Source organism: Halichoerus grypus, chromosome 3, assembly GCF_964656455.1.
Source record: "Halichoerus grypus chromosome 3, mHalGry1.hap1.1, whole genome shotgun sequence".
Taxonomy (NCBI): Eukaryota; Metazoa; Chordata; class Mammalia; order Carnivora; family Phocidae; genus Halichoerus; species Halichoerus grypus.
In genome coordinates, this window is record NC_135714.1 from 18,044,760 (window position 1) to 18,064,230 (window position 19,471).

Below are 19,471 nucleotides of genomic sequence, written 5' to 3' on the forward strand. Positions count from 1 at the left end.
TCAATTCTCTGCCTGATCTAAGAAGAATGGCTATTATTCAGCTCATTCGGCTTTTTTCTTGTTGGGAGGGGAGAAATAACTTCCAAGCTCCTTACATATTGGGCCAGGAACAGGAAATTGCCATTGTTTTTGTAATCATTAGAATTGAAGGTTTCCAGCCGCCCAATCAGAACATATTTATTAAACTAAACTGTGCAATAGTTTGTGGAGATACAAACCTGCACACAAGACAGCACTTCTTCTCCAAAGAAGTTCATGATCTGGTTGGGGAACTAGGGAGACATGAAACGATAACAGATGATGCCAGGTGAATTTTCTAGACAGTAGGAGTAGGGCGAGCTCTCTGCTAGATGGGGGTGGGCAAATGTGGCTTCCTGGACAAGGGAAATAATACAATATTAAGAACAGGGGCGCCTGGCTGGCTCAGTTGGAAGAGCATGCGGCTCTTGATCTCGGGGTCCTGAGTTCGAGCCTCATGTTGGGTGTTGATTACTTAAAAATAAATAAATTTTTAAAATGTTAAAAATATTAAAAACAATATGGTAATATAAATAATGTAAGTTAAAATATGGAAGTGGAAAGCATGAAGCCTTGGGTGTGGGAGGCAGTGCCCAGGCCAGTTCACCTTAGGGAAGCGAGTGGGAAGATTGGATGTGGACAGTCTGATGTTCTTGGTCTTGGTTTTCTCTTGGAACACATTGAAGATTTCTGAACAGGGTGGTGAAGATTTAAAAGCAATATGTTGAAAGATGGCAAAGAAACTAGGATGAGGGAACCAGTTAGAAAGCTGCTTGTAGCAGAATATAGTTGATGTGTTAAGGGCTCTATTTAAGGTAGGAAGTGCATATATGAAAAGTTAATATATAATTATAATTAATGTATGAAAAGTACACAGGATCTTAAATGCAACATGGTCTCTTGGATCAGATCCTGGAATAGAAAAAGAGATTAGTGGAAAAACTGGGGAATTCACATAAAGTCTTTAATTAATGGTGCTTTGCCAATGTTAACTCCTTAGGCGAATAAATAAAGCATGGTCAAGTAAGATGTTAACATTAGGGGAAGCTGGGTGAAGAATGTCTGAAATGCTCTGTACTCTTTTTGCAACTCTTTTGAGTTTAGAACAAATCTAAAATTGTTCCTCCCAAAAGTCTGGAAAAATGTACATGGAAGAGTTCATAATATATTCAGAGAATATATTAGGGTATAAGCATATATTATAACCTACATATACCAAGATAAAAGACAGCTGTCTTTTATAACCACTGTTAATGTCTTGATATGTCCTTTTTTCTCTCTCGGGGTTGTGCTATTGTAGTTAATTTTTTCTTCTTTATAATTTACTTAAGTTTTCATTAGTTAGCTTCTGTTTTCTTTTATTATTAGAATTTTTTTTCCTAAAGATTTTTTTTATTTATTTGAGAGAGAGCAAAAGTGAGAGAGATCACAGAGGGAGAGGGAGAAGCAGACTCGCCACTGAGCTGAGAGCCTGATGTGGGGCTTGATCCCAGGACTCTGATCAGGATCATGACCCAATCTGAAGGTAGATGCTTAACTGACTGAGCCATCCAGGCACCCTTTATTACAAAATATTTTTAAGGACAAACTTCAGTGGTCAAGATGAGTCAGGGCATGTTGGAGTCATGGATGTAGATAAGTCAGTGATGGCTCTGTAAGAGAACAATGATACCGTTGATGAAAACTGGCAAGCATACACATTCCTTGTCTAGGTGATACTTTAAACTCATCATGGCAATGAATATTTCTTAAGTACTTTTACAGTTTTGAGATATTTAAAAATTAATTGCTACATCTTGTCTGTAATCACCAATATATTCTATCCCTCCTACATGTAATATTTTTGTTTGTTTGCTCTCCTAGATGATGAACAACTTGAGGTCTTATTTATCTTAATATTTCCAGTACCTTGCATGATATCTGGCAATTCTACGCAATTTATAAATGTGTATTAAATTGTTGAGGCAGTGGATGTTAGGTAGTCTGCAATGGAAACCTAAGATATGGATTGACTCATTTAATCCTTACAAGAACCATGAGGTAAATTCTACAGTTAATATCCCTGTTTTATAGATGAGTAAGCTGAGGCAGAGAGAAAGTAAATAACTTGTCTAAGCCATAGAGCTAGTAAACAGTGGAACCAGCATTGCAACCCACATATCTGTTTCCAGACATCAAAAGCTACTATATTCTTTCCTGATACCTATGTGGCAGAATCAGGCCTGGCTCCCTGGTTATTTTCAGTAGGCCAGCCTGACACATAACTTAACCAAATTGCAACGTTTCAGTCTAAGATCCTCTGAGACTCTAAAACTTCAGCTGATTTCCCATTCCTCACAGCTACTCACTTCACAAAGTTGTGATGTGTAGTTTCTTTCTTTCCTAAGACTACCATTGTCCATACCAAACATTTTCTTTGCTTCTGCACTCATCCAGGCCATGTTGTTTTTGAATCCTGTCTTCTGAGAAACTGGTTACTCTTCCCAGCAATGGCACTTACCAAAATAAAATTACTCCCATGATAAAGGTGCTGCATTTACAATCAAAACCACAGTGAGGTATCACCTTACATCTGTCAGAATGGCTAAAATAAAAAAGAGAAGAAATAACAAGTGTTGGTGAGATGTGGAGAAAAGGGAACCCTCGTGCACTGTTGCTGGTGGGAATATAAATTGGTACAACTCCTGGGAAAAATAGTATGGAGGTTCCTCAAAAATTAAAAATAGAAACATCATATTGATGTGGTTTTGGAATACAGGTGAGGTTTGGTGGGGTGAGGTCCAGAGCTGATGACCAAGAAAGAATTCTTGAGATATCTTTGGTGCAAAATGGTGGTTTATTAAAGCATGGGGACAGGACCCATGGGCAGAAAGAGCTGATGCACTGGGATCTTGAGGAGTGGTGATCATATACTTGTGAGTTGGGGGAAGTAAGGAAAAGGGAGGTTTCAAGAGAACTCTCATATGCTAAAGAGGATCGACTCTCAAGATACCTACAAGATACCAGAGGTCTTGCCATTGTCAAGTTAAGGTTGTTTTTCCCTCTAGCAAAGTATTAACATTAAGACAGTTGGGAGATTCCTGGAAGAATGTCACATATGTCCTACCCAGGAATGGGGGGTGGGGGGAGGTTGCAGGGTGTCTGCTTATGCTTTGTCCTCAGCTTGCCTTCTGCTCCCTCATCAATATGATCCAGTAATTCCGCTAGTGGGTATTTACCCAAAGAAAACAAAAAGCTGTGGAGTTATTTTTAGAAAATGTATCGTAAGCCCTGAAGGGTGACTCTGGAAGCAGCTGAAACATCAGCAGCGTTCCTGGTCTCGGGCTATTGAACGCAATAGCCTGGTACGAACAGGATCCCATGATTTCCTAGGGCAGGGCATAGGTGAAGAGCTATAAAAGAAAGTAACCCTCAGTCCCCCTTGCTGCACCTGGAGATTGCTACCACAAACATCCCACTCCTCCCTTATCCCATGACTGCCTCCCTGCATACCGGTGTGTAGGGGAGGGTGTAGGCCTGCTTTATGGCTTCAAGATAGTTGCCATCCCTTTGTACTCCTTTCCTATACTGTGATGCATCTGTCCTTGCTTTTCTGATAAAAAATAAAATAAAAGCTATGTGCAAGATTCAGCTGCTGCTGTCTGTCATGGAGGCAGCCCTGCACGGCTGCTCAGATCAGTGTCTGAGAACTTTATTTCAGTATAAGACGACAAAACCCTAATTCAAAAAGATACATGCATCGCTATGTTTATTGCAGCATTATCTACATTAGCCAAGATATGGAAGCAACTCAAGTGTCCACTGATAGATGAATGGATAAAGAAGATGTGATGTACATATACAATGGAATATTACTCAGCCATAAACAAGAATGATATCCTGCCGTTTGTGACAACATGGATGGACCTAGAGGATAGTATGCCAAGTGAAGTCAGTAAGTCAGAGAAAGACAAATACCATATGATTTTACTTGTATGTGGAATCTAAAAAACAAAACAAATGAACAAACAAACAAAAAACCAGAAACAGAATCATAAATACAGAGAATAGACTGGTGGTTATCAGAAGGGAGGGGATTGGGGGGGATGGACAAATAATGGAAAGGGATTAAGAGGTACAAACTTACAGTTGTAGAAGGAATAAGTCACAGGGATGAAAAATATAGCATTGGGAATATAGTCAATAATATTGTAATAATGTTGTGTGGTGACAGATGGTAACTACACTCATTATGGTGAGTATAGCATATTGTATAGAACTGTTGAATCACTACGTTGTACACCTAAAACTAAAATAACATTGTGTGTCAACTATACTTCAACTTAAAAAAGGGGGGAGGGGAGGAAGGGCCTCATTTTCGGTCAGCAATTGAGCAGATATGGTGGTTAAGCACATAGATAGAGACAGATAACCCAGGGCTTGATTGCAGCTCTAGCATTTATGGACTGCATAACCTCAAGCAACTCACTCATATCTCTGATTTTTGTTTCCCTCAGCTGTGAAGCGAGGATTAAAATAAAACTAGCTCTGGGGCACCTGGGTGGTGCAGTCAGTTAAGCGTCTGACTCTTGGTCTCAGCTCAGGTCATGATCTCAGGGTGGTGGGATCGAGCCCTGCGTCAGGCTCCTTACTCAGCGGAGAGTCTGCTTGGGCTTCTATCTCTCCCTCTCCCTCTGCCACCCCCTCTCCACCCCCGGTGTGTTTGCTCTCTCTCTCTCTTACTCTTTCTCTCTCAAAAATAAATGAATAAATCTTTAAAAATTAAAAAAAAAAAAAAAAACTAGCTCCTTTATAGGGCTGCTGTGAGAATTAAGTGAGACGATACAGGAAAGATAACTTAGCCTTCTCCACTAAGTGGTAATTACAATGTCTTATAAGTGGTAGCTATTATTTTCTGGTAATAGTAACATGAAGACTCTAAATCAGGGAAATAATTTCAGGCAACGCACTCTTGCTCCATGACTATCTTCCTTCCTTATTTCTTCCATCTGTACTAAAGCAGTGATTCAGCGAAGGGCATCCACTGGCAGCTTCAAGAAAGCAGCTCATCCTTCTTGCAGTGGAGGCTCATTCTTCCCTGGGCTAGAGTTCATTCCAGTGCTCAATTCTCCCATGACTTTTCTAGGCCCACCCTGCACAGGGGATAGAGGGCTGCCTTCTTCCCAACGCCACTGCTTGCAGAGTGACGATTTGGGAACTATCCTGCAGCAAATGTAAATCTGCCGTGGTTGCCATGTGCCCTTTGTACTCTCCATGTCATATAGAACCGAAAGCATTTTACTTACCACTTACATCACAACAAAGAACTGGCGGAGAGATCACACCATGTTTTCCATTCTCCCATAAATCTCTCTCTCTTTTTTCCTCTCTGTAAATGACAGTACATGGTTCTTATTACCTTAACAGACTGTGAATTGATTTGCGTGAGAGATGGAACCAACGAAAGGATTTGGCTGAGAATAAATTTTTTTCTCTTCTCCGTTTCTTTTTTTTTTTTTTACAGTAGAATGCACCCCTAAAAACCTTCCAGATTTTCTACCTTCTGATCATACTGTCTATTATAATTCCGCTCGATAGCAAACTTCTCCTTATTGACACCAAATTACATTTAATCCTGTTAGGATCACTTTTTATTGAAAGGCATGTGTTGTGATGGCGTTGACGGGAGTCCAGAAGCCGAGATGCCCAGCCAGAGGAAAATAAACTCGTGGAGTTTTTGAATGGTTGTCATTTTCATGCTGGGCCCAGCTGTGTAGCCTCTTGAAGGATGTAGAGGATTGGGGTGTTTGGTGCAGATAATGGTGGGCTCCCAGGTGGTATGGAGAGCTCTCCACACAAGAAAATAATCTTTTGAGCCCAGTGGACTAAGAACCAAAGGCCATTTTGAGCTAAGACAGTATAATTCTATTAGTGAAAAGCCCTTGCAGCGGGAAATTGCCTGTGCTAAAATCTGTGCACAAATTAAAATAACAGGGCTAAGGGGGGAAATATCTCTATAAAAGGCTTTATGACTCTAGTGGATAATAATATCCTTGTCACATTAGGATCTGGGGACCTAAAGATATAGAAGCTTTTTTACACAGCATATGGGCCTTCTTTACTCAACTTTAGCCTGTGCAATAAATCCATTCTTGGGTGCTTATTTGATGAATTTGAATGCTGTGCCAAAGCATACTTTTGTTCTCATCAGGAAAAAGTAGAAAGTAGGGTCTGCATATCATTGCTGTGTGTTGACACCTTATAAGATTGCTGTCATCTAAAAGTCCCATTTTGGCTAAATGTATTGCATGTGTAAGTTCTCTGTAATTTGCATGGGATTTTATGGCGACAAGTACTGTTAATATTGCTGTTTTGATATGGCGTGTAAAATTTATTTAAATGCGTAACATGGTTTAGAATAGATTCATTAGAAAGGGGTGAATTGGAAAAAAAAAAGCTGTCAGCACAAATGCTGTTCATTTTCCAGGGTGATAGAAATCAAAAGTCCCAAGGACTGCAACTGTTGAATAGCCAACGTCATGTATCACAGCGCTATCTGTAGGGTGGGCCCTCCTCATCGATTGGACAGCAGCTGCAAAGTTAAAGCTTATGCTACATTTCCCTAATTCCATGACAAAGACATGAGCAATGGGCTGTCACGTATTTGAAAATTGTGCCATGTAAGTAAATAAAGACACAGTTCATAATTCTATAAAAGGATGATGGCAACATTTATTCTAGAATTAAGAGGTAATGAAACAGATGATTCTTTGAGCTCTAGCAATAGACTAGGGAGTTTAGTACCAGGACCTCTCTCTCTTAAACTACCGCAAAATTAAGATAGTAACCAACTGCATTTGTCTCTTGCCTTTCTGCCCTCTCTCCCTGCCTGCCTCATCTCTACTCCCAATTTTCTTTCTCTCCTCCCTTCCTCCCAGTCACTTTAACTTTTCTACCTCATTCTCTTCCTCTTGCTCCATCCATCCACTCACTCACCCTCCTATTCTTTCATCGGACCTTTCCTAAGAATGCATCTTGGCTCAAGCATTGGGACCATGCTGTGACTAAGACAGATGTGGCTTGATCCTCATGAAACTTACAATTTATGAGAAATGGGGCTGGCTTACCCAACAGGAAGACCCCTGTGCTTAGGGCACCAGCAAAGGAGGAGTCGCGCCCCCTCCCATTAAAAAAAAATAGTATGCTCAGTCTCTGCTATTTGGAGGAAAGCATTGAAGCAGTCATCATGGGCAATATCAAAACCTGTTGAACACCTTCAACTTATTTGAAAGTTTTGATTTTTTTTCCCCTAATTTCAAAATCCATATGGTGTTGGAGGAGACACCATTATCTTGTCAGAGCTTAGGGCCTCTAAAAGTCTTAATAGAGAACATGTGGGGGAAAAGTAATTAGACAGTGACATTGAACAAGTAATTAGAAATGTGATGAGCACTGTAAAGGAGAAGTACAGAGTGCTGTGGAGCATATGACAGGGGAGCCTAACCTCCCTTCTTTTCTCTCGATGAAATCCAAGACATGCACAGTTTCAACTAGTGGAATAAAGCCCTTGAAAGAGGAGGTGTTTACAGTGTGCCTGGAGTGGGTGAGGGGTGGGGAGAAGGAGTCACTCCTTTGGGCTGCCCATGAATTGGATAAAAACACTGTTCTGGGCAGACCGAGAAGGACCTGAAGACCCTTGAGAAAGGACTTCCATAGAATAAAGTGTTTGTTTTTTTTTTAACAACAAAATCAAATAGTTGGACAATCTTGACTTCAAGAAATGAAAACCATTTCCTTTATCTCCAGATGATAGGGATAGCGGAAAGAAAAGCTGCAAGTAAGGGCCATAGCACCTGCATGATATGGATGAGCTTTAAACATTCTGCTCCCTCATGGCTTTGAAGTCTTCTGGAAGCTTTTAGAAGGACTACTGATAGAAAGTCTGTTTCTGGGATGACTTTACGGTACCATACATAGGAACTGTATGCCAGTGGTTCTCAAACAGCGGTGGGCATCAGTATCACCCGGACAGTTTGTAAAAACCTGGATTGCTGGGCCCTGTCTGAGAGTTTCTGACTCAGCGGGTCTGGGGGAGGCACTGAGAACTTGCATGTTTCACGAGTTGCCAGATGCTGCTGCCCTGTACTTCGAGAGCCCCTGGTGTATGCCGGTGGGTCAACTAACCTTAGTGGTGGGGAGGGAAACAGTATTGGCCTAAGAATCAGAAGACCTACGTAGATTCTCAGCACCACTGTTTAAATGCCTTGATCATCTTTTTTTTTTTTTTTTTTTGAGAGAGAGAGAGTGCATAAGTGGGAAGTGGAGAGGGGCCAAGGGAGAGGGAGAGAGAGAGAATCCCAAGCAGGCTCTATGCCTCAATCTCATGACCCTGAGATCATGACCTGAGCTGAAATCAAGAGTCTGATGCTGGGGCATCTGGGTGGTTCAGTCAGTTAGGTGTCTGCTTTTGGCTTAGGTCATGATCCTGGGGTTCTGAGATTGAGCTCAGGACCTGGGATCCTGGGATCCTGCTCAGTGGGGAGACTGGTTCTCCCTCTCCCTCTGCCGCTTCCCCTGCTTATGCTCTCTCACTCTCTCTGTCCAATAAATAAATAAAATTTTAAAAAAGAGAGAGAGAGAGTCTGATGCTTAACCCACTGAGCCACCTAGGCTCCCCAATGCCTTGATCATCTTAATCTTGTCATTGAACGTCTCCAAACTTCTTCCCTCATTGTGGCATGCATGTTCCCATAACAAAGTTGTTACAAGGACCAAATTGTACATCTGAAAGCATTTCGTAAACTGAGAAAAGAACTTCTGAGATTTAAAACTCTTGCTTAATTCTCATCATGATCATATCCCTCTATCTAGCATGTCTGACAAACAGAGGTCCAAAGATTGGATAATGCATCCTAGAGGCTGTGAAGAGCAAATCTCTAACCTCCAACAACCACGGTTACGGGAAGAATGCGGTGCAGACTCTCAACATGCTACAAATCAGACATTATAGAAATGTGAGTGTGACCAATTCTGTGGTGTTTCCAGAAGGTCCTGTCTTTGTTACAGTTGGCAATCAGTCAGTTTTGGGGGAATCAGAGTTGCCCATACTCTCAGTCAGATTCGATTCTGGGTGAATGAATGAAGCCTGTTGGCCAAGAGTGGTTTGACCTCCTTCAAGAGTGATAAAATGCTAAGAAGGAATGGTATAATTTGAGTAGTTAATGTTGTAAAAACAAAAACAAAAATAAAAACCAAACAAGAAGCTATTGTGGCTGTGTGAGGCCACTCATTTCTGTTAGCTGAGGAATCCCAGGGGTCATTTTTATTTTCTGGCATATTTACCCATTGTACAGTTCCTTTTATTCAAATTTATTAGGGCTTTTAAAAAAAATCAGACCTTATATGAGAACCTTTTTGTCCCCATCAGTGAGAAACAAGGCCCCATATTTTGTTGACCGTCAACTTCCTAAGGTGCTTTATCCTTAGTCTGAGCTGAGCCCTGCCAGTGCTGAGCTGTTCCAAGAGAAATAGACAATTCTGAGCCCTGGTGGAAATTTGAACATCGATGTGTCCTCAAAGCATATCTGTGAGATGTAGTGGGAGCACAGCAAAATTGAGAATCCCCTCTATGGGCGTTCCAGAAATCCTTTATTTGGTCATTAAACTGTTCATAGAACTTATCACTTTCATGTGGTGACAGAAAATCATTGAGAAAGGTCCCTCCTGTCCAGCAATGACAAAGAAAACATCCCTGAGTATCAATTGTCCTGGTGGTGTTCTGAGCCCTGGGTACATGCCAAGTGGCTTTCCAGGTAGCCCCCAAGGTTTGACTTGAAATATGGTTTTCCCTCCAGCTTCAGAGGTACATGTTTACTTGTGTCTTAATAATTACGGCTGGAAGATTTCCTGCAGGAGACTGAATTGTTATTCTATAGCATTTCTAAGGGACAGTAATAGACAAGGGAAGAAAACATGAGAAAGTGTCCAGGACTGAAGGACTAGCAGGAGATCACTGAGGGCAGTCCTTCTCTCTCAGAAGACCAAACACCAGTAGCTGAAGATGCAAGTCCAAGTTAATCCCTGGACTCCAGAGGCAGACAGACAGGATCTTGAAGTCCCTGCTCTACCACCCTCTAGTTCTCTGACCTTGAGATGAAGAACCTCAGTCTCTTCCTTTAAAAAATTAGCTTAAAAATATTTCCTTCCTCACAGACATCTGGTGAAGATTGCATGAAGGAAGGTCTGTTAATTCCAAGTCGGTTGTATGTTGCTTTGGGAAAGGGAGGAAGGTCTTTATCCATTTATTCAAGAATCGTGTATTGAGCAACTACTGTGTGCTGGCACAGGAGCTGTCTTCCTCCAGGATGTTATCCTGTCCCACTGTGATTAGCTTCACGCTGAGCATGCACTTAACACTCCAGTATACTTGCTGTATTAACAAAATGAAATTTTCCCATTTTGCTTTAAGAAAATGGTATGGGGTGGCTCAACTCCTTTATTCACCTCTCAGACCATCCTTAAAATATTCACAACCTTTAATTTGGACACCCTATTATTAAAAAGATGGAATGGTACAATTTCTTCCTAGATCTTCCATGCCATAGTATTTCCTGGGGACATTCTTGATTAAAACTTGACACAAGGAAAGTTTTATTTTATACAGGATGAAATATATTCAAAGGACCATGACTATGTTACTATTATAGTTTGTATTTTTGAAGTTTGGATCTAATTTTTGATTTAGGCATTTTGCCCCCAATGAAATATTATATGTTATAATGTAGCAGCTAATAAGATCTGATACAGTGACTTTAAATTGAATTTCATTAAAAAAATAAGAGCATAAAATGTCTTCCTAATAGTCTTAATTAGGGAAAATGGAAGATCATAGTATTTCTATATTAATGCACTAACTTAGGTAATTGGGATAATATGAAATGCATAGTGAGAAAAATAGGAAGTTCAGAGGCCAAGGGAAAAATAACCCACTACTTTCCAGTTTCTAGTATTTTTGTTTTTGGACCAAGGAAGCTTACCAAATGTCAGGCCTCGTGTCTTAAAGTAATTATTCTTTTTCATGTGTACAAGTCAGTATTGTCCTACTGCAGGCCTCGTTTTGTAGTGACTACTTCCCTGGGAAAGGCATTGTTCTGAATCTCATTGCTTCATAACGACTGCCACTTGTCCTCCTGATTAGGGCATTGTATGAAAACAGTGCATTCATTGCAGCGTCCTCCCTAATCTCTCTCCTTTCATCCAGAGCCTCCCAGTTTCTCAGAGAGCTCTGCCTTTGCATTTTTAATCGAATGCTTCTAAAAGTTGATATTCATGTATTCTGCTTGCCTGAAATTTCTGTCCATGCTTCACTATGAAGGTCTTATCTGTCTCTTTTATATTTCAGTCTGGTTGGGGAGTGAAATTAGGCTCAATTCTCTAATTGGAATCCACATGGGGCATCCGCATGATGATATCTATACCCGGAACTCAATAGCTACCCAGCACTCTGAAACAGAAGGTCGCCATTTTGTAAAACCATAGAAAATGCTACTGGGCATTTTACAGAATTGTCAATCAGGATAGAATGGACACTAATTGCTTCTCCCACAGCTGTTAACATTCCTCTTCAGTGGCCAAGCAACCCTTAAGACAGGAACAAACTCTCTCAGACATCTGAAAATTTTCTACAGACCTAAGTATAGGTTTCCAAGGTGACATCTGTGATGAGTTGTCCACTGATTAACAAGAATGAAGAACCAACACTTCTGAACAAATAAAATATTTTAGACAGAAAAATCTGATTCTATTGAAAGGATATAGTGATCATACAAATAAAATTTTATGTTTACAATTTTGGAGAGTGTTTGTGTCGATCTTATATGTTATTCTATCACAGTGATCTTCAAAGTAGATGTGGGCACGTCAAGGGATGGACAAACCAATCCGGTAGGGTCCATACCCATAAAAAGTTATTAAAACTTGCCTCTGTATTTATTTTTACCTAATTTTTTTAAACAGTGTAAGCTTTTCTAGTAATTAAAGTAAAGTGTGTAGGAGTGCATGTTTATAATTCATAAGTAAATATACATATATTGGGACTGGACTAGACACTCTAAAAATTTTTACTAATGGGAATGTGTGTTAGTTATCTCTTGATAGGTAATAATTATCCCAAAACATGACATCTTAAAACAGCAGATGTTTATTATCGTACAGTATTTATGGATCAGGAATCTGGGTGTAATTTAGTTGTGTGCCTCTAGCTCGAGGTCTCTCATGAACTTGAAATAAGGCTGTTGGCCAGTGCTGTAGTCATGTTTGAAGGATCAACTGGGGGAGGATCCATTTCAAGTTCACTTATCTGGTTGTGGGTAGGATCCAGTTCCTTGCAGACTGTTGGACTGAAAGCCATAGTTCCTCCTTAGCTATTGACTGGAGGTCTTTCTCCTTTCCTTGCCCTTTTATGGGGTCAGAAATATGGCCGTATTTCACAATAGGGGAGTTGATTTCCCTCAGAGTGGGCGAGTGAGAGAGGGCAAGAGAATATCCAGGTCAGAAGCCAGTCTTTTTATTACTTAATCTTAGAAGAGACATTCCATCACTTTTGCCATATTCTATTCAGCACAACAGAATAGAAGCAAGTCTGTTGAATAGGGTGGAATGGAATGGAATCTAATAGAAGTGAGTTGCTAAATCTAGTCCATGCTCAAGGGGAAGAGATTATACAAGGACTTGGACACAAGGTTGCAGGGATCTTTTGGGACTACCTTTGAGGTTCCTTAGCACAGAGCACATGTTCAAAAATTCTGGAGACTACTTCTTTAAAGCACAGGTTCTGCAAACTCTTTTGTAAAGGTCCAGATTGTGAATATTTTAAGCTGGGTGGGCCACATATGATCATTGCTGCATATTTTTCTTTGTTTTTTATTTTACAGTGTTTAAAAAAAATATGAAGACCATTCTTAGCTTGAGGGCCATGCATAAGTAGGCGATGGGCCCGATTTTTCCTGCAGACCATTGTTTGCTGACACCTGTTCTTAGTGGACTGTGAGGTGATTTCAGCTCAAATTCCAAAAGATCTCTAATGGTTATCCAATGATAGAAACAGTTTGTTAAAAAAATAGGATGAATCCTTTGGATAAATACCTAGTAGTGTAATTGCTGGGTTGTAGTGTAGCTCTATTTTAACTTTTTGAGGAACCTCCATACTGTTTTCCAGAGTGGCTGCACCAGTTTGCATTCCCACCAAGAGTGTAAGAGGGTTCCCCTTTCTCCGCATCCCAACTAGATATTTATCCAAAGATACAAACATAGTGATATGAAGTGGCACATGTACTCCGATGTTTATAGTAACAATGTCCACAATAGCCAAACTATGGAAAGAGCCCAGATGTCCATAGACAGATGAATGGATAAAGAAGATGTGGTATGTGTACACACACACACACACACACACACACACACACACACACACAATGGAGTATTACTCAGCCATCAAAAAGAATGAAATCTTTTGCAATGATATGTATAGAACTAGAGGGTATTATGCTAAGTGACATAAGTCAGTCAGAGAAAGACAAATACAGTTTGATCTCACTCATATGTGGAATTTAAGAAACAAAACAGATGAACATGGGGAAGGGAAGAAAAAATAAAATAAGATGAAAGTTGAGAGGGAGGCAAATCATAAAAGACTCAACTCTAGGAAACAAACTGAGGGTTGCTGGAGGGGAGGTGGGTGGGGGGATGGGGTAACTGGGTGATGGACATTAAGGAGGGCACTGGAAGTAATGAGCACTGGGTGTTGTATGCAACTGATGAGTCACTGAAATCTACCTCTGAAATTAATAATACAGTATATGTTAACTAAGTTGAGTTTAAAGTAAAAAATAGGATGAATCACTTCATAGAATTATTTAAGCAGAGTTACAAAGTTCTCTTTTGCTAGATGAAAGGTGGTTGGGATTGAAGGATAAAGCCAGGAAAATGGACCAGTCGAGCCCTTCCCAGTTCAGAACATTAGTTTCACAAGACGTGGCTCAGTAAAAGTGCACCCTGGATGAATCAAGTTGAAAATATCATGTGCTATATCTGATTTTGAAATAAATACAAAATTAGCATGTTAAAGTCTTTGTGAAGTAAAGAAACTTGTTTGATTCTGTGTTTTTCCAAACTTCTTTGACCAGTGCTATGCAGCCTTGGTGGTATGGTGGTGAGCATAGCTGCCTTCCAGACTTACTCGACCAAGGAATCTCCCACTCCCTTTTGTTTTAGTAACATCCATTACTTTTATTACATGAAACAAACTTAGGAAACATTAGATCCAATGACATATAAAGTCTCTTCCAACTTCTTTAGTTCATGATTCTAAGCATATAAAATATTATTTGATTTTCTTAGTTCATAGTTTCATGTATATCTGCCTCCCTAAAATGTTCAGTTCGTCTTCCTATTTACCAATTACAAAAATTAGGTCAGGCCCTCTTGCTAGGCATAGAAATGTAAAGATGATATAGCTCTTGTCCTCAAAAAGTATATCAGTGTCTTTTAGGCTCTGAACTTTAGCACAATGCTTTCTACACAGAAGGTACTTAGGAAAGGTTAGTTGCATGAATGAAGGTTGAAAAAACAGGGCCCTTTGGGCCATTTGGGATTATGGAGAACTCCTAGGCAAACTCAGTAAATAGCCATAAAATGAATCAGTGAATTCTAGATGAAAAGTAACAATGCATTCAGTAACCCTGGTGTTGTCATAAATCTGGAAATATGTTCCTGAGCAATCAAACTAAGTCAATCACCATTATAAATTAAGAAGCTTAAATTAAAATTGTACTCCTGAAATTCAGACTCCTATTAGAGTCTGCCACTTTAAAAATAACCCTTGCAGATTCAAGTTGGTGTCTTGCGACTAGATGGTTTGATATGACTGTGGCTTTCATCTCTGTATAATAGAGTATTATCTGGTTACAACACATAATTCAATTAACATTATCCTTTAAATTTCTCCATCCTTTGTTGAAATGCTTAAATTTATTCCTCTTTTATCCTTGCCTCTCCTTTTTCAATCTTAGAAACTACTGTCATTAATCTATATCTTTTGAGGTTATCATCTTACTTTAGCTAGCACTGTTTCATTCTTATCATCCACAGTGCATCATCTGGGCCACTCCTCTCTATATTGTGTATTGCCATCAATATTCCATCCTTATATATTTTTAATCTCAGCCGAGACTGTTGTATCATCTTCAATTCTGGTCAGATAAAATAAACGTTCCATTGGATATGTAAATGATCCTGTAAGCCAGATGAATTAGAAGGTTTTGCTTTCAGTGTTGAAAAAAGATCTTTATCCTTAAATCAGACATTATGGAAACAAACGAAATGTTACATGCTGGCATATTTTTAAATGCTAATTTTTTTTACCTCCCCATGAAAAAAAAAAAGGCATTTGTGACTCAGGATTTGCTTTGGAAAATGAAGTCTTTTCATTTATTTACAGAAAAGGAGGATCAGGAGCACTTAGGGAAGCTTTTATTCTTTGTCTCTCTCTCCAGCTGTCAGGTTATAATAGCATTGGCCTCTGCTTGCCGGGCTGGAAGCAAATGGATGATCCCAAAAGCAACCTGGGAAATCAAATTTCAGAATGTTTTAAGTGGAGGAAATCTAAAATGATAGCTGGTCCAACCCTGTTTTTATAGCTGGGGACACTGGGGCTGAAGGAGATTATATGTGTTATTCAAGGCCACCCAGCTCTCAAGACTGTACCAGCCTCCTGACTCCTAACTCAGTGCTCCTTCTACTTCATCACATCATGATACCTTATCTTCTTCATGTTTTGTTGAATGTTTAAGTGAGGACTTCATGAACAAATCAGAATACTTAATAACAGTTGCCCACTGGGACCCCCCCTCCCCAGTTGGGAATATCAAAGCCAGAAGGTCTTATGGAAATAAATGGAATTCCAACTTACAACTAGGTAATCTATGATAAGGCAGAAATATGAGCATGGGAATTATTGGTGGCTGGGACCCTCATAATGTCAAAATAACTAGTTGCATCAAGACATAATAAAGTCCACAAGAAGGGAAAAACATAAATGAAGGAGAATGTTTGAGTTTGGGGTCCTTTGATGCTCTTTGCCAGAAGCCTACTCTATACTCATTTTAGAAAGATATTTAAGATGTTTTAGGTTGTTGAAAGAAAAAAAAAAACGAGTGATTTGGATAATTATATACCTGAAGGGTACCTTTGTTAACTTTACATTTATTTATTAAAGATCCAAGATCAAATTCAGATTATTAATGGAATACAAAAAAAAAATCTATGAAGATCAGCAATAGAAAGAAAACAATGGAGGGGTGCCTGGGTGGCTCAGTCGTTAACCGTCTGCCTTCGGCTCAGGTCATGGTCCCAGGGTCCTAGGATCGAGCCCCACATCGAGCCCCACATCGGGAGAAGCCTGCTTCTCCCTCTCCCACTCCTCCTGCTTGTTTTCCCTCTCTCCCTGTGTCTCTCTCTGTCAAATAAATAAAAATCTTTAAAAACAACAACAACAACAAAAACCCCAATGGAAATCATTCTGATATCGAGACGCAGTTATAACCAAAAATTCAGATTATAACAAATGTAGTAACTTCCATTATGATTAGGTTTCCATCAAAACTACATCATCTGCATATGATTTTAGGTCACGGACCAGCTTCTGGTAGTCTTACACTCCAAACCTTGTTTCCTACCCCAAACCTCCATATTTCCAGTTATGGGTGGTTTTGCTCATATTGCCATATGGCCTCTGGACCTGCACCTTCATGTCAGGGGATCAGATTAGTTGTTATTTTGGGTGGGAGGAATTCCTTAAAGCCATCCCTACATCCCAATGGCTCTCAATAACTTAGTTATACACAGTCTGGCTTTTAGTTGGTGACCTTTTCTCCTACTTCATTCATGGGTGCCCAGGATTTTCCTGGGCTTCCCACTACACTTCCCCCTGGGAACTGAGGCAAGGAAGACCTCAGGACTCTTCCCAGTTTTCCAGGTGGAAGATTCGCAACATTTCCTAAAAACAAATTTTTCATCATACTCACTAGATGGAAGATTTTCAATGGATTCCTCTAACTTTGTTGGTAAAGTTGCAGGAAGTTTCTTCTTTACAGAAATTTAAGTCGTTTACAGTCTGGTCCCTGTCCAACCCATCAGTCTTTTCTGTTGTACTTTTCCTATACATACTACTGATTCTCTTTGTTAGGAATTTTTGAAGTCCTCTGTTGTTGTTGTTGTTGTTGTTGTTGTTTTTCTGACTTGCTTTTTATAAGTGTGCTTTTCTGTGTGGAATGCCCTTCTGTTTCTTTTCCTGCTTGGCTAATTATTTCTAGATTCAGCTTGGGATATGGATGAAAAAGTTGTATATCCCTCACTAATTTTTCATGTTCTGGAAAACTTTGTATGCAGCACCATGTGCCTACAAAATTGCCTTCAAATATGGCAAATGGTTGCATTCAAATACCACCTCTTCGTCCTAAGTGGAGACTGTACAAATATTCCAAAGAGATGGTTTGTAGTTAGTAGGCAAGAGAGTGCAAGCCAGCTCTTGTTTTTAAATGTTATGCCCAGAAGAGATCTTTGAAATTTTATAAACAGATGGATTCTTTTTGCTTGATTCACTAATGTTTTACAATTAACTAATTAACAGGTTTATTGCCAAAATTAGCAATAAAAAGTGTTCAGGAGCTTCGACCAAAGCAGCCTTTTGCAATTACATAGATACCAAAACAATCTGCATGATAGTTTGAGGCTAAACGTTGCTCAAATCAGAATTTCACCTGCTGTTTTCAAATAAAAGTTGACAAATACAAAAATGAACCCTGCAGATTTCCACACTACATTCATATACTTAATTAATAATAATTACAGGTAATACCAACAATAGTCAGAAGGCCTAAGTATACCCAGATTGCTTTCAAGTGTGCAAAATTGCTTAGCAAACACAGTTCTGAAGGACTAGCAGGAACCTGTTTATGTCGTCTGTTTGCTGTTCTCTAGCCAGCAGGACCTTAGATGACCATTCAGCCTTCTCTGCTACTGCTCCTGCCTTGAGCCTGGTCTGTCTCCCATCCTGGGAGTCATTATTGCACTTCTCCTTGGATTCCACCCCTTGCCCCCCTCTAGTACCCTAAGCCTCTGTGCTACTCAGATCCTTGTAATTCCTGGAATATGCCACACTCTGTATTTTGCTTTGGTGTGAGCTATAGTTCTGCCTGGAGTATTTTCTAGACTCCTTCGTGATTTAGTTTGAGCATCACCTCTTATGGGATATATTCCCTGATCAATGCCCTATTCCTGTCTCCAGAAGATGGAATTAGATTTAGAAGGAAAGAAGGGCAGCGTAGTTTCTCCTTTTGGTGTCGCTTCGTGGAACTGCAAGCAACTTGCCGTGAAGAAGTAGGTTTTGATTAAAAGAGAAATTCTAGGTTCAGTGAATATCCACTGAAAGAAGGAAAGAAAGAGAGGGGGCGAGGATGGGAGGCAGGAAGGAAAAAAGAGAAAAGAGAAAGCCATGCTTCTGCTCATTCCTAGGTCCTCTACCCAGAATATTCCCTCTGTGTGGGATGCTTTAGTCCACATTTCTCAGCTCATCTCTCAGAAACCCCATGGAATTTTCAGTTTGCACCAAACTACTTACTCCTACTTTGTATAAGCCTTGTTTTAGCCCTTTATTCTTTTCCAGCATGAAAAATCTGCTTCATCAAATTAGGTTATAATCTTCTTGAGCTGGAAGGTGGCAGAAATGCGACCTCGGTATTCAAAGGGACTTAGGGAAACAGGACCCATTCGAACCCCTTTCCAAGGTGGGAATCCCATCGGGCATAATACTGGCACTCCTGAAAATTATCTTGAAGCTTCTTTGATGCATAGTCCTTGATAAATGTTCATTGTGTATGATTAATCAGTTAAACATTCCTTGTGCTTAACAAGATTAAATGCTGTTCTTATGATTTTATTGATTTATTACATTAATTACTTTCATTCATATACCCTGCCATGTTCCCCCAAATACATACTATTGGGTAAGAATCAGTTATGAACTCTTAACCTTAGGTTGTAGTCTGAGCTGTGAGTTAAAATACAGTGTTTGCTTTTATTTCCTGATTTCCTAGGCTCAGTTCACCCGTCATTTCCTAGAAGCCTTCCTTGACTTCTCCACCATGAGGTAGTAGCCCTCCTGTGTATTTCCAAAGCACCACTGTTATCACGGCACTTAGCCTTTGTATAGCAAGTATCCATCCCCTGATTTTACCTGCCTTCCCCACTTGGTTTCCACTACCTAGAAGGCAGTGATAGTGTCTTCTTCATCAGTGTGTGGTCACTAAGCCAGGGCCTACAGCATGGCACCTCTCAACCAATCCATTCCCTATTATGCTGCAGGAGCTCTCCCCCCTATAGATACAAACCTGCATGCCTGCTCCCGTGCATGCAAACC